General features: G+C 36.8%; 1 long non-coding RNA gene across 1 annotated transcript; it reads left to right on the plus strand.

Moving 5' to 3' along the window:
• The first annotated feature begins 2,633 nt into the window (after window positions 1-2,633).
• On the plus strand, window positions 2,634-5,148 carry LOC119982856. Its single transcript, XR_005464510.1, has 4 exons — window positions 2,634-2,778; window positions 2,899-2,927; window positions 3,070-3,133; window positions 4,824-5,148. It is a non-coding gene; the product is annotated as an uncharacterized LOC119982856 (long non-coding RNA).
• The last annotated feature ends 7,060 nt before the right edge of the window (window positions 5,149-12,208 follow it).

Consider the following 12,208-nt stretch of genomic DNA (forward strand, 5'->3'; position numbering starts at 1 on the left):
ATGAATTTTATGCAGAACATGCTACAGTCGGAACTAACAAGAATAAGGCAGCAAAGTTAGGTAAATTATCGGTTAGATTAATACTTAATGGATTAAAGGAAATGAAAACCTTACCTATTTTCTTGTTGAGGAATATCAGGTACACACTCTACGGGTCATGGAGAGTTCTCAACGATTACTTGGGCACGCACCAGCATCTTAGGAATCAATATTGATATAGATTTCATTTCAATATTAAACCTCTCCTCTCTTGTGTGTTTGACAAGTGAATCATAGCAAATGATCCTCTTCTTTTCAAGTTCTATGCAACCAGCAGCCCAGTGATCAAAAGTTAGCAGCAAATGGGGTAATTTATTGTTATGCAGCTGTTCTTTGCCCTATAAACCTCAAAAGATGCATATACTGGGAAAATGAAACAGGCGTGCATTAGATAATTGAAAATGAATGTCTATCAACAGAAGATGAAAGGGGTTTTTTGAGCTGTTCCCAACGTCTCATCTTCCCAAAATCAACAGCCATGAACAACTAATCTACAGTTGAAATGACGGAGATGTACTTGGACAGATGCGTAACCAAAGGAAGGAATATCAATTCAAGTGAGTCATACGTGTATGCCAACAATTGGTCCTGCTTTTGATGACGTGGCAGCACGAAATCTCTCCATTCCCGTTCGAGGCTTCTGCTATTATATATAGTATAGATGATTATCACATTTCTTCTTTACTATTACAATTGAAAAGTTTAAAGTTACAAAAATTTAAATGTTTGAAGTAAATTTCTAAACTACACAATCTTAAATAAATTTTTTTTTAATGTTATAATAAATAATTACATTATTCACATATAATAAATGTAATGATATAAGTTAAGAATATGTAGAGACATGTTTGCTCTAATGTTCATGTTTATTTCTCTATATAAATAACAAACAAATGTGTCTTTGAAACATTTTCTTGAGCAGTAAAGAAAAAATATCAAAAAGCAACATACTAAATAACATGTTTCTCAATTACCTTTGGGATCTAAATTCAATTAGGCTTGACTGACACATTCAAGTTAAGATTACACGCATGAGGTATTCCCATAATGCAAAGAACAACAATGAGTTCATCAGCTCCTCGATGCAAAGGAATTGTCATTTAGTTTGTTCAATAGGAGATAATAGGTTGAATAACCATAGTGTCTTGTTAGGCTTTAATTTATGGTTTTGTACCTCTACCAATTTTTTACGTTAGCTAACAATATAATAAAATAACGTCTACCTGTTCTATGGTGGGTTTGTTAACAGATATTGGTTGAGTTGAGAAGATATTTGTTAATGATAATTTTGTTGATAAGAAAAACATAGAGCTCGAGCTATATAGGTTATTCAAGCAATTTTATTTATATCTTTTTCTCCAATTCATTCACTAAACGAATTAATGAAAAAATATTGAAAAAATTCATATATTCTATTACATTGTTTTGCGTTATTTTATATGTTTAAATATATGAAAAAATCCATGTACACTAAGAAATTTTGCTTTCAATTACTTCTTTGTAATGTATTATTATTGAAATATTAATTTTAAAAGTTAATTGGTCATAGCGCGTGCATTGCACTAGTAAATAACTAATGCTTAAGAATTAAGATAAGTCAAATTCAACTTTCAATGAAATAAAATGAATATTGTCAATGTTTTGCAGGTTAATACATGAAGATTAGAGATTTGAGAAGTAAAGATATACTAGAGAAGAAGAAGAAGAAGGACCAGTAGATAGAGAAAAGCCAAAAGAAACATGCAGCAAGCTTGTCAATAGACCCTCTTGCAGAATCGTGAGGCTTTTCAATGGAATACCCAGGAGTTCCGACAAGTTATTCAATCAATGCAGCAAGGCTTATAACAAGTTACATTTTTAGCACCTGCTCCTCAGCAGTCGATGCAGACTCCTCAACAGCCAGCTCTACCTCAGCCATCGCAACAATTCCTAATAGAGCTAGCTAGCATGTTGAAGGTCAACCAATCATCATCAAATCCCTATTATCACCAACACAACTCTAGTTTTTGTACCTATTCCTCCAGCTCCAATGTAGAATATTTCAAACTTTGGAATGCAAGAAAGAAGTTTTTAGGTGATGCCTTTAGGCTATACTTCTTTAACTCCACTTACTGTCGTTTCTAGCATTGACATCACAACTGTTCCCTTGGGAACAACAATGAACAAGCAGAGGGATATGAACGGGGCAAACTAGAGGCCCCTCAGGTGACACCTCTTGCAGATCCTTGGAGAGAGCATTATTTTCACCCACAACAGCAGCAACACCAACCTTACCTCCAGACAGATCTCGGGGGCAGGGTTCGTTTGACTTTTAGCTGTATTACCACCTGTAATACCCAGTATTTGTGGGACCGTTAAAGCGGACAAGTATCCTTAGTAGTATCATCCATTGAGCCATATAGTGTTATAGAGGTTGTAATTGTAAACCTAGGATATTAAAAATAAAATGGATTAATCATAAGAATATTCAACATAATACATAATGGCCGGATTGTAATTATGCAAGTGGCAGAATAGTAAATACAGAAGGGTCATAATAGTCTTTGAAAAAAAAAAATAAAAAATTAAGACCTAAACCTACAGTGCACGAACCCCTCCCTCACTCTATTTTCTTCTTCTTTTGTTCTTTTCTCCTAAATTACTTGTGCAGCCGTGACTCTCTTCTCCACCATCACCACAACCCCATCCGACCAGCCACCATACCAGTCACCTCCAGCCACCGGCAACCACCACTCTTCGGTAAGAATTCATCCATAACCTTCAGCTATTTCAATGGGTTCTAAACCAAGAGAATTTCTTTGGGTCTTGCAACGAAGGAGAATTTAACACTTGAATCTATTTCTTTGTTTTGTCTATTAGGAACCATCTTTGAAGGTCTTTAGAAGTTGGTAAGAACTATGATCTCATTATATACAAGTTAATTGAAAATTTGTTAGATTACAAATTTAGGGTATTTGAACCAATTTGGGGTTTTTGTTAAATTAATATTAGACTTGATAAATTAAGTCATAATATGTTATTTATGACTAGGTTGGCTCATTGGATATTACTTGACGTTAATTGTTTGAGCTTGTGAAGTTTGTATCTACAAGAGGTAGGGAAACTTCTACCCTCCTTGATAATTCCTTCTATACCTTGTATTAATTGTAGGGAAACTACCACCCTCTCTAATAATTCTTTGTATATCTTGTATTTAATCCTTTTAGGAAAAATTCTATTCTTTTTGATAATTTTTTTATGCCTTGTATTGAATCATTGTAGGAACTTCCTAAATTCTTAAATTCCTTGTTCCTACAATTGTTTGATTGTTGTCCATGGATAATTGTTGGTCTCTATTATTCTTTGTCTTCCTCCATGGACATGTTGTGGCCTAAGCCATTGTTGTGGGTTTAGACTGTCTTGCATCTATCATGTTTTACTTTGAATTTTCGTAACAAAGATGTTGTATAAATACTTTTATTTGCATCAAATTCTTTTAATGCATTAAAGAGGAAAATTGTAAATTTATTCAAAACAAATAATTTGCATATTTTACACCCTTGTGGAGTTCAATGGATGAGGGGTCGGGAGTGACGCCGGGGTTTCGGCCTGGACATTGTGCGACTCCTAGGCAAGGTTCTTAAAACCGGACCGGTCATCAAACCGGAAAAGTCTTCGGTTCACGGTTCAAAGGTTCAACCGGGGTTCGAACCGGTTTTAATGTAATGAATTATTTATATATATATTTATATTATATGCATATAATATGTAAGAAAACTTCATAAAAATACAATATATTCAAATAAAGTATCATTTTAAACAAAGAAAATCTCATAACCTAGTGGTTAAAGCCTTTTTTAATGAACAAAAGGTCATGAGTTCAAACCCTACAAAAAACAAAATTTCAAAAATATTTTATTAACTTTAATAAATGACCGAACCGGTCAAAACCGGCCCGGTTCTGATCGGTTCAACCGAAGAACCGGCCGGTTCAACCGGAAATATCCCGGTTCATCAATTACCGGTTCTGGCACCTCAACCGGACCGGACAAGTGGCCGGTCACCGGTTGGACCGGTCCGACCGGCCGGTCCGGTCCGGTTTTCAAAACCATGCTCCTAGGAGGATCCCAAGTTTATTGGACCGCAAGAGGAGATTTTAGATGTATTGTAAATTGTTTTGGGTACAACCTAGTTGTAATGGTGTTGCTAAAGTAAATTCTTGTAATGATATAAAAATTATATCATTGGTAAACGTTTTGAAATGTATTGTAATGTGGCATATATTGAGCCAAGTTTTGTGGACAATTGTTGGTTGTGTTGTTCTTGTATCACATTGTTCGGTGTGGGGTGTACAACCCACTACCTGTTTAGGTGTCCGGATATCCTTGTTGTTTGTGGAGTACACTTTCCTTAAATGGATCCTCCCTTGTGTGTGATTGTGACCTTACGTGTACTTGTATACACTTGGTCAACGAGTGCTTCGGCATTCGGTGTGCCTCAATTGTTCCACTTGTTGTTTTAAATATATACAATATTTTAAATGTATATATATGTTGTAAATTGCATTTATTGATGCATATTGGATATTGTACCTTGTAGCCATTTATCCAGATTCTTGTTGTTATGTGCCATGTTTATTTTCTATGGCACTTTGAGCGTTGTGAATCTTTATAGGGGCCCGAATCTAGTACGGTTCCTTCTGGTATTGTATTTCTATACCTCGTTGTTTATCGTTCTATTTTTATTTCCCTACTGGGCCTTTCGCTCATGCCTTTTTTTCTTTCTTTTCCTTTCCCCCCCCTCAGGTCAGGAAAAGGTCCAGGATCGACTGCCAGAGGCGTGACAGTGTGGTGTAGCCCGTGTTTATTAGATGTCTGTTTCCTTACCTTTATTTAGGATTGTTAGACATTTTAAATTGTTGAATTTTATTTATGACTCAGTCACCTTCGACTTGAGCAGTTGTTTTGTTTCCGCTGTGATATTGACCACTAAGGTCTAGCATTCTGATTAAGTGGTTGTTTTATTGCATCTGCTTGATGTAGACCGTTGGGGTCTTAATTACTATAGTGGTATTGGATTATGTTTCTAGAGGCTTAATGCCATTGGAGTCCTCTTTAGGACAATTGTTTATTGTTGTGCAGGCTGGCGCTCATTGTTCTATAAAATTTGGCCACGTCTGTCTAATTTGTATATGTGTTTTTCCAATCTCATGACCCCACCCAAAACGGGGCGTGACACCACCAGTCACAGATGATTCATCGACAACCTCAGCAGGCGATGAATAGGGATTAGGTTGTGAACATAGTTCAGGACATGCTAGGCCCTAGGCGCTTAGGGAGACCTATGTACCGTAGGCTTTTTACTGGGAAAGTATACCGTATGCCACTTCCAAGAGGATTTAGGCCTCCTGATTTCTCTTTGTTCTCCGAAAAGACCCCCAGTCAACGGTGGAGCATATAGCTCGCTTTTCTATTCAATATGGTAAAGTTGGCTCGGAGGACGATTACAAACTCAAATTATTTGGGAACTCTCTCACAGGTATAGCATTCTCTTGGTATATCAGGTTACCCGCTAACTCTATTGATGCATGGACAAAAAATGGAGGAGGCTTTCCATAAGCGATTCTACAAAGAAGAACCATAAGTCATAGTGGCGGATTTGTCAATGATCACTCAATTTCCAAGAGAGCCAATTCAGTCGTTTCTTACCAGATTCAAAGAAGCCAATTCCAAAAGGAGAAGTAGTGGCATTGGCAGTGAAAGGGAAGCTCGTTCAATTCATGAAGAAGTTTGATGACTTGGGCTCCCAAGACTTTTGTTACCTAACTACCAGATATGTTCACTACAAAAGACTCTTTAAGGAAGAGAAGGACATAGCCAATTCTTCCAAAGGAACATACTACAATGATTCAAAGTATATGGTGACCAATGTCAATGATGATCTTAACCAAGAGGTGGCTGTAGCCGAGATTCTGAGCAAGAAGTCCTACATTTGCAAAGATATTATCTAGTCATAACCTCCTAAGCAGCCAGCTACAAGATCGTCCATGTCAGCCAAATTCTACGCTTATGACTATCCAATACAGAGAAGATCTTTGAATGCCTTCTGACGGATAAGATGATCAAGCTACCTTTTAGGCATAGAATTCCTCCTCCAGAAGAAATTCAAAAGAAAACTTACTGTAAGTACCATAACTCTTGGAGTCACATTACCAATGATTGTGTGGCTTTCAGGAATGAAATTCAAAAAAGGATAGAGAGAGGAGACTTTATTGTTCCTGGACCACCAATAGAGTGGATTCTGATTCATTTTCTTCGGAGATGGGAGCTCACATGGTTTCAGTCAACATAGTGTAACACCCATCTTTTAAGGTGCCATATGGCACGGTAAACTGCCTAAAAGTCAACATCGTGACCTCTAACCCATCAACTGTAAGCCTTATCGAACAAAATTAAATAAAAACAACCTTAAGTATTAAATATATTTCATAACCTTACAACATCTCAAGATTAAACAAACTTAACGAAAATAAATTATAACGCCTTACATCTTTAAGGCCACGTCCTATGTTATTCCTTCTTCGATAGTCCTGATTATTTTTCTACACGATTGAAACGTGTAGGAGATGTCAGCCCAACTATATTATCATTTTTAGAAATTAAAATGGCCTATCCAAAACATATTTTCAATTCAAGAAAGTAAATTTTCAAATATCTCAAAACTCTGTTAATGACCGTAGAGAATTCAAGTTCACAAAGTAAAGGTTAGTCATAGACTAATCCCTTACTAGGCCTAGCCGTAACTAGCCTCAAGTTCACATTTCATAGTATGGGTTAGTCATAGACTAAACTCATACTAGGTCTAGTCTCAACTAGCCTCGAATCAATCAATTGCCTGAATCGGTATAAAACCACCCATTTGGCTCAATCATCCTCTCAACCAAGCCAATATTGGGGGTAGCTATGTGCACATACTAATTATATAAATTTCACGTATCATTTCATCGAATTCTCAACACAGTAAAAATAGGTACATAAACAATTTCAAAAACATCAATAATCTAAAACGAATTTACCTTTTTTAATCGAAATCAAATGCTTTTCATATTTCAAACTCAAAACAATATTCCAAGACATGCTTCACCAAAAATTCAACAATTCAATATCACTTTGCACAAGTAAAGATATTTCCTTATAATATCACATGCTCAACCATAAAAAATAATCCAAAGTTATAAATCCCACAAAAGATTATTTTGTTTTTCATAAACAATTCTTTCATCAAATCGATTTCGCAAACATAGAATCAAAAGAAGTTTTCATATATTTTTATAAGACATTTTATAAAAACTCAATAAAAATATTTAACATGTTATAGCATAAGGGCACCTCACCGTTTTAGCGTCTACTAAAACCTTAAGCAAGTGCTTTACGTTTATTGAACACCAAATTGGGACCTTCGTCCACTTTCCCTATGTAATTAAATAGAATACATATATTTCAAACAACCCTAAGCCATTAATCAACACCAAAAATAACCCACACAAAATGTACTAATCACCAAAACTCATCTCACCAACTCATGCTCTTACCCGAAACACTACCTTGTTTAAAAATAATTTTACCCATCTCATACCATTACTGAATAAGCCATGTCATGTAACATGTACAAACTACCTCATCACCACTCTTTAAGATCAAGGCAAAGTATATTATAGACTCACACTTAAACATCATCCAAAATTGGCTTTAAACAAAACGGCATAGTATTTTATGGTCACTATCCAATTTGGGGCAACTAACTCATGGTCAACATCAAAATTTATATAAAAATTCAGATTCATATCATGTTTCAAAAATTCATATTCATAGCATGACCAAAAATCTAAGATCTCATATGGTTCAAATGGTGTCCAAGGGTTCTTAATAAACATGGACTATTATCCATGAATTACAAAGATCACCTTTTTAATTTTCACAAACCAAATTCATATCATCACATACTCCATATCGCCTACCCAAACTTATCAACTGTGATAATATCTCATACTCAAATCAATTATGAGTTAACAAGACTATACCCAATTTTGCTCATCTTTAAACTGTGTAAAAAAAATCACAATCATGCCTACTTAGCTTTGGTTACCCGAAAACTCACCAGGAAAAATCAATTCTCAAACACAATCTTGATACGAACAATTCTATGATAGCAAGCTCTTGATCTCAGCTCTTGTCCAACCAATCTAACAACAGCTACATACCAAGCAAATTAAGGAATCTGTCGACTCTAAATATGTCGTTAACCATAAATCAAAATCAACTTATAATCCTTACCTTTCAATATCTCATACTCTACACTACTAGCGCCTCAAACACAGTTCTGAAATACTCCTTTTTAGAGCATTTGTACAAGAAAAAATCATGAAGACACCACTCTCATTTTATACGCCAACCCTTCATCACACCAACCAACCTTTTGGATACCCAATCTTTTTCATCTTTAACTCCACTACCAAACCTCTTAACTATGCTATTAATCACCCCACTAAAGCCTTGAACAGACCTCTTTATTTTGTAAGCAAATCATATCAATCGACATACACTTTAATATACTCAAAAGGCTATATCTGGGATAGGTGTCCGAACACTTATTCAAGGTGTAAGGACAAGTATACCTCGATCGATCCCATTTTGCTATGGGAGTGAAAAACTACAATTCTGGGAATAGATGTCCGCCTGGCTCAGGTGCTGTCCAGACAGCACTTGTTTGGATACCAAATATGGGTGTCCGAACATAATTCCTAACAATTTCAATTACAAATATAATGTATTTTCTGCCCATAAAAATTGAATTTTATTATTATTTATTAATAATATTAACTCAAAATATTGTATATTTGACACCATCTATTTACATGTGGTGATTTGCCATTGGTCAACAAATTTTTAGAATATTACACATAGGCCACATGCCTAGATCAACCCCAAGACAGAAGGCAAATTTGGAAGATGTTTAGAGGCCAGACCTCCAAGCAGACACTACAGACCTCCTATCCAGAGACCAAATCCTAAAGATTTCTGGTACAATCAACAATTTTCATAGAGGCAACAACCAATGAGACCTTATGAAATAATGAGGTTTTACTCAAAATGCGGACACAGGATATTCAATCAGAGTCAAACTTTATAGAAAGAAGAAAGTTTCATCCCAACTCTGGAGAAGAGACTAAAGGCTCCTTTTCGGAAGTCAGAAGCTTCAAGCTTGGGTTTAGGCTCGGGGGGCAAGCTCAATACAGGAAAGGTAAACTCAGAAGGTTCTAATCGATTTTAGCAGGGTAACAGTGGAAAAGGGATCAAGGGAGCCAGAAGGTTTGGTGGAAGGCCAGTCCATCATCGTCTATCTCAACCCAGGTCCAGGATGATCAAACGTCCAGCTTCTCCTATCAATGTTTGGGTAAAGGTCTAGCATCCAAAGGATAAACCCACACTTACCAAGACTCAAAAAAGAAGGTTGCAAAAGAAATGACAGAATGAGAGGAATGCAGCCAAGCATTCTCACCAGCCATTTGAAAAGCCTGCCCAATTTCCATCAAGGCAGTCTATTGAAGAAGGCGTTCAGTTCATTGCTTATGACTTTCTATCCTTAGCCTTGGGAGGAATTGACTATCATTCACTTTTCAGGCAAACGACTCAATATCTAGCAGAGGAAGTGCATGTTCAACATATGAGTTTGTACCAACAGGAAACTCATAAGATAAACACTCTTGACCCAAAGAAGATAACATTCCTCAGGTGTTAGCCTACTGTGTAGTAGGAATAGGGCTTGGGGCCAAGAATGAAAACTCTTCTACAAACCCAAGGTATTCCGAAGATCTCTCCTATAATATGACTTATATTCTACATAGAGATATTTGAAAATGTTGAAGCAATCCTAGTAGCAAGTATATCTGTCACAGACCAGCCAGTAGTTGCTACTATCTTGAAAGAGCCAATCAAGGAACAAAACCAGAAGTCAATCAAAGATGAATCCCAAAGACGTTCTCTAGAGAAGTCTCGAGGAAACTAGCCAGTGGTGATCATTCAAGAAGAAGTTTTTGAAAATTCCAAAGATAAGGCAGCGTCTTACGTTATGTTTGAAAAACCAACACTCAGCATGATTCAGAACTTGCAGCCCCTTTATCATTCAGGACATGTGGATGGAACGCTGGTCAACAGGCTCTTGGTCGATAAAAGATTAGCAGCAAATCTTATGCCTCGATCTAACATGCACAAAATTGGTAGGCGTGAGTCTGAATTGATTTCTACTAATGCCACTATATCAAACTTTATAGGAGGTATATCTACAACTCAAGGTATTCTGGCTCTAAACCTCACTATTGGTAACAAGACCATGACCACTCCATTCTTCGTGATTAATTCACGTTCTTCGTACAACCTCCTATTGGGAAGAGACTGGATACACTCTTGAATGGAAGTTTCATCCTCTTTACACCAGCGTGTAGTGTTCTGGAATGAGAATGACATTGAAGTGATCAGGGCAGACTCTCCATTTTTGGCATTAACAAATTATGCAAAAACCAGGCTTTATGATGAGGATGTTGGCAATCTTAGAGTTACAAGCCTGGACAAGCAAGGTAGACCCAAATCACTTACCTTCAACAAGAACTCGTCCTTGGAAGAGATAAAATCTATCTACACTAAGGTTTTCGACACTTTAATGACCAGAATTTGCAAGCCGATTACTCCTATCATCCAAGAAGTGAGTGATGTCGAGACCACCAATATAAATTGAACAAGCTAAGGCCTTGAAGATCAACATACGAAATATGACCTCCTATTTAGCATAAAAACATTTGGAGAGTTTGTTTCAGGCTGACTCCCTAGTAAATGCAATAGAATTGGTCTTTGAAGAGTACCAACCAGAAGATCATGCTATCCAGATAGAAGAACTTGAAACAACTCCTGTAAAGCTAGACGACCTGAAAGCTAACGTTCAAGATCCCTTGGATGAAATTAATTTTGGAATAGAAGAATCTTCATGACCATTGTTCATCAGTCAGCTCTTGCCTCCAAACATTAGAGGAGAGATGGTTCAATTAGTTGAATTTGTATGGGAATACAAGAAGATGCTAGGCCTCTCTAGAATGCTTGTGGAGCATTGGTTACTAATCAAGGAAGGCTACATACCACACAAGAAACCTCCTAGAAGAATGTCAAATGAAGTGACATCGGTGGTCAAAAACGAGTTGGGGAGGCTTCTCAAGGTTGGGTCCATTAGAATTGCAAGGTACATGGAATGGTTATCTAACATCGTCCCTATAATGAAGAAGAATGGGAAGATTAGAGTCTGCATTGACTTATGGAATCTGAATCTTGCTACACCAAAGGATGAGTACCTTATGCCTACACCAGACATGCTGGTGGACCGAGCAACAAAACACCAAGTCATATCCTTCATGGATGGACACTCAGGTTACAACCAGGTTTTCATTACAATGGATGATACACACAAAATAGTGTTCAGGTGCCAAGGTGCCTTGGGAGCATTTGAATGGGTGGTAATATCATTCAGCTTGGAGAATGTAGGAGCTACATATCAAAGAGCCATGAATTTTATTTTTCATGACATGTTGGGCCTATTTATGGAAATCTACATTGATGATGTAGTGGTCAAGTCTATTCTCACTGGGAACACCTTGCAGATCTCAGGCGCACATTGGCCAAAATACGAAAATATAGACTGAAGATGAACCTTTTGAAGTGCGTGTCGCAACCGGGGTCACGACGCGGACCGGCGTTTGAAATGATGAAAAATGTTTAGAGTCGCCACCAATTGATTTAAGGTGCAATTGGACACCGTAAAAAACCTGCGAACCAGAGAAAAGGGTACAGGGATCGATTGAGTGTGGGGAAGGTGTTAGGCACCCCACAACTCCCGTTTGAAAACGGTTACCCGGATTAATCTAATGGCTATCTTATGGAAACTTGCTCTTTGCAAGATATAATTATTTTGAGAAAAAGATTGGTATGAAAAATACTATCAACTCATGATAGCTTTGGAAAAAGGGTTGGAAATAACACTTATCAACTTATGATAGTGTTTGAAAAAAGGTTTGGAATATTACTATCAACTTATGATAGTTTTTATTTGGGAATACACTGCCAACTTTGGTAGGTTTAGTTTTAAACAC

The sequence above is a fragment of the Tripterygium wilfordii genome, chromosome 17 (genome assembly GCF_013401445.1).
Source record: "Tripterygium wilfordii isolate XIE 37 chromosome 17, ASM1340144v1, whole genome shotgun sequence".
In the NCBI taxonomy this organism is placed as follows: Eukaryota; Viridiplantae; Streptophyta; class Magnoliopsida; order Celastrales; family Celastraceae; genus Tripterygium; species Tripterygium wilfordii.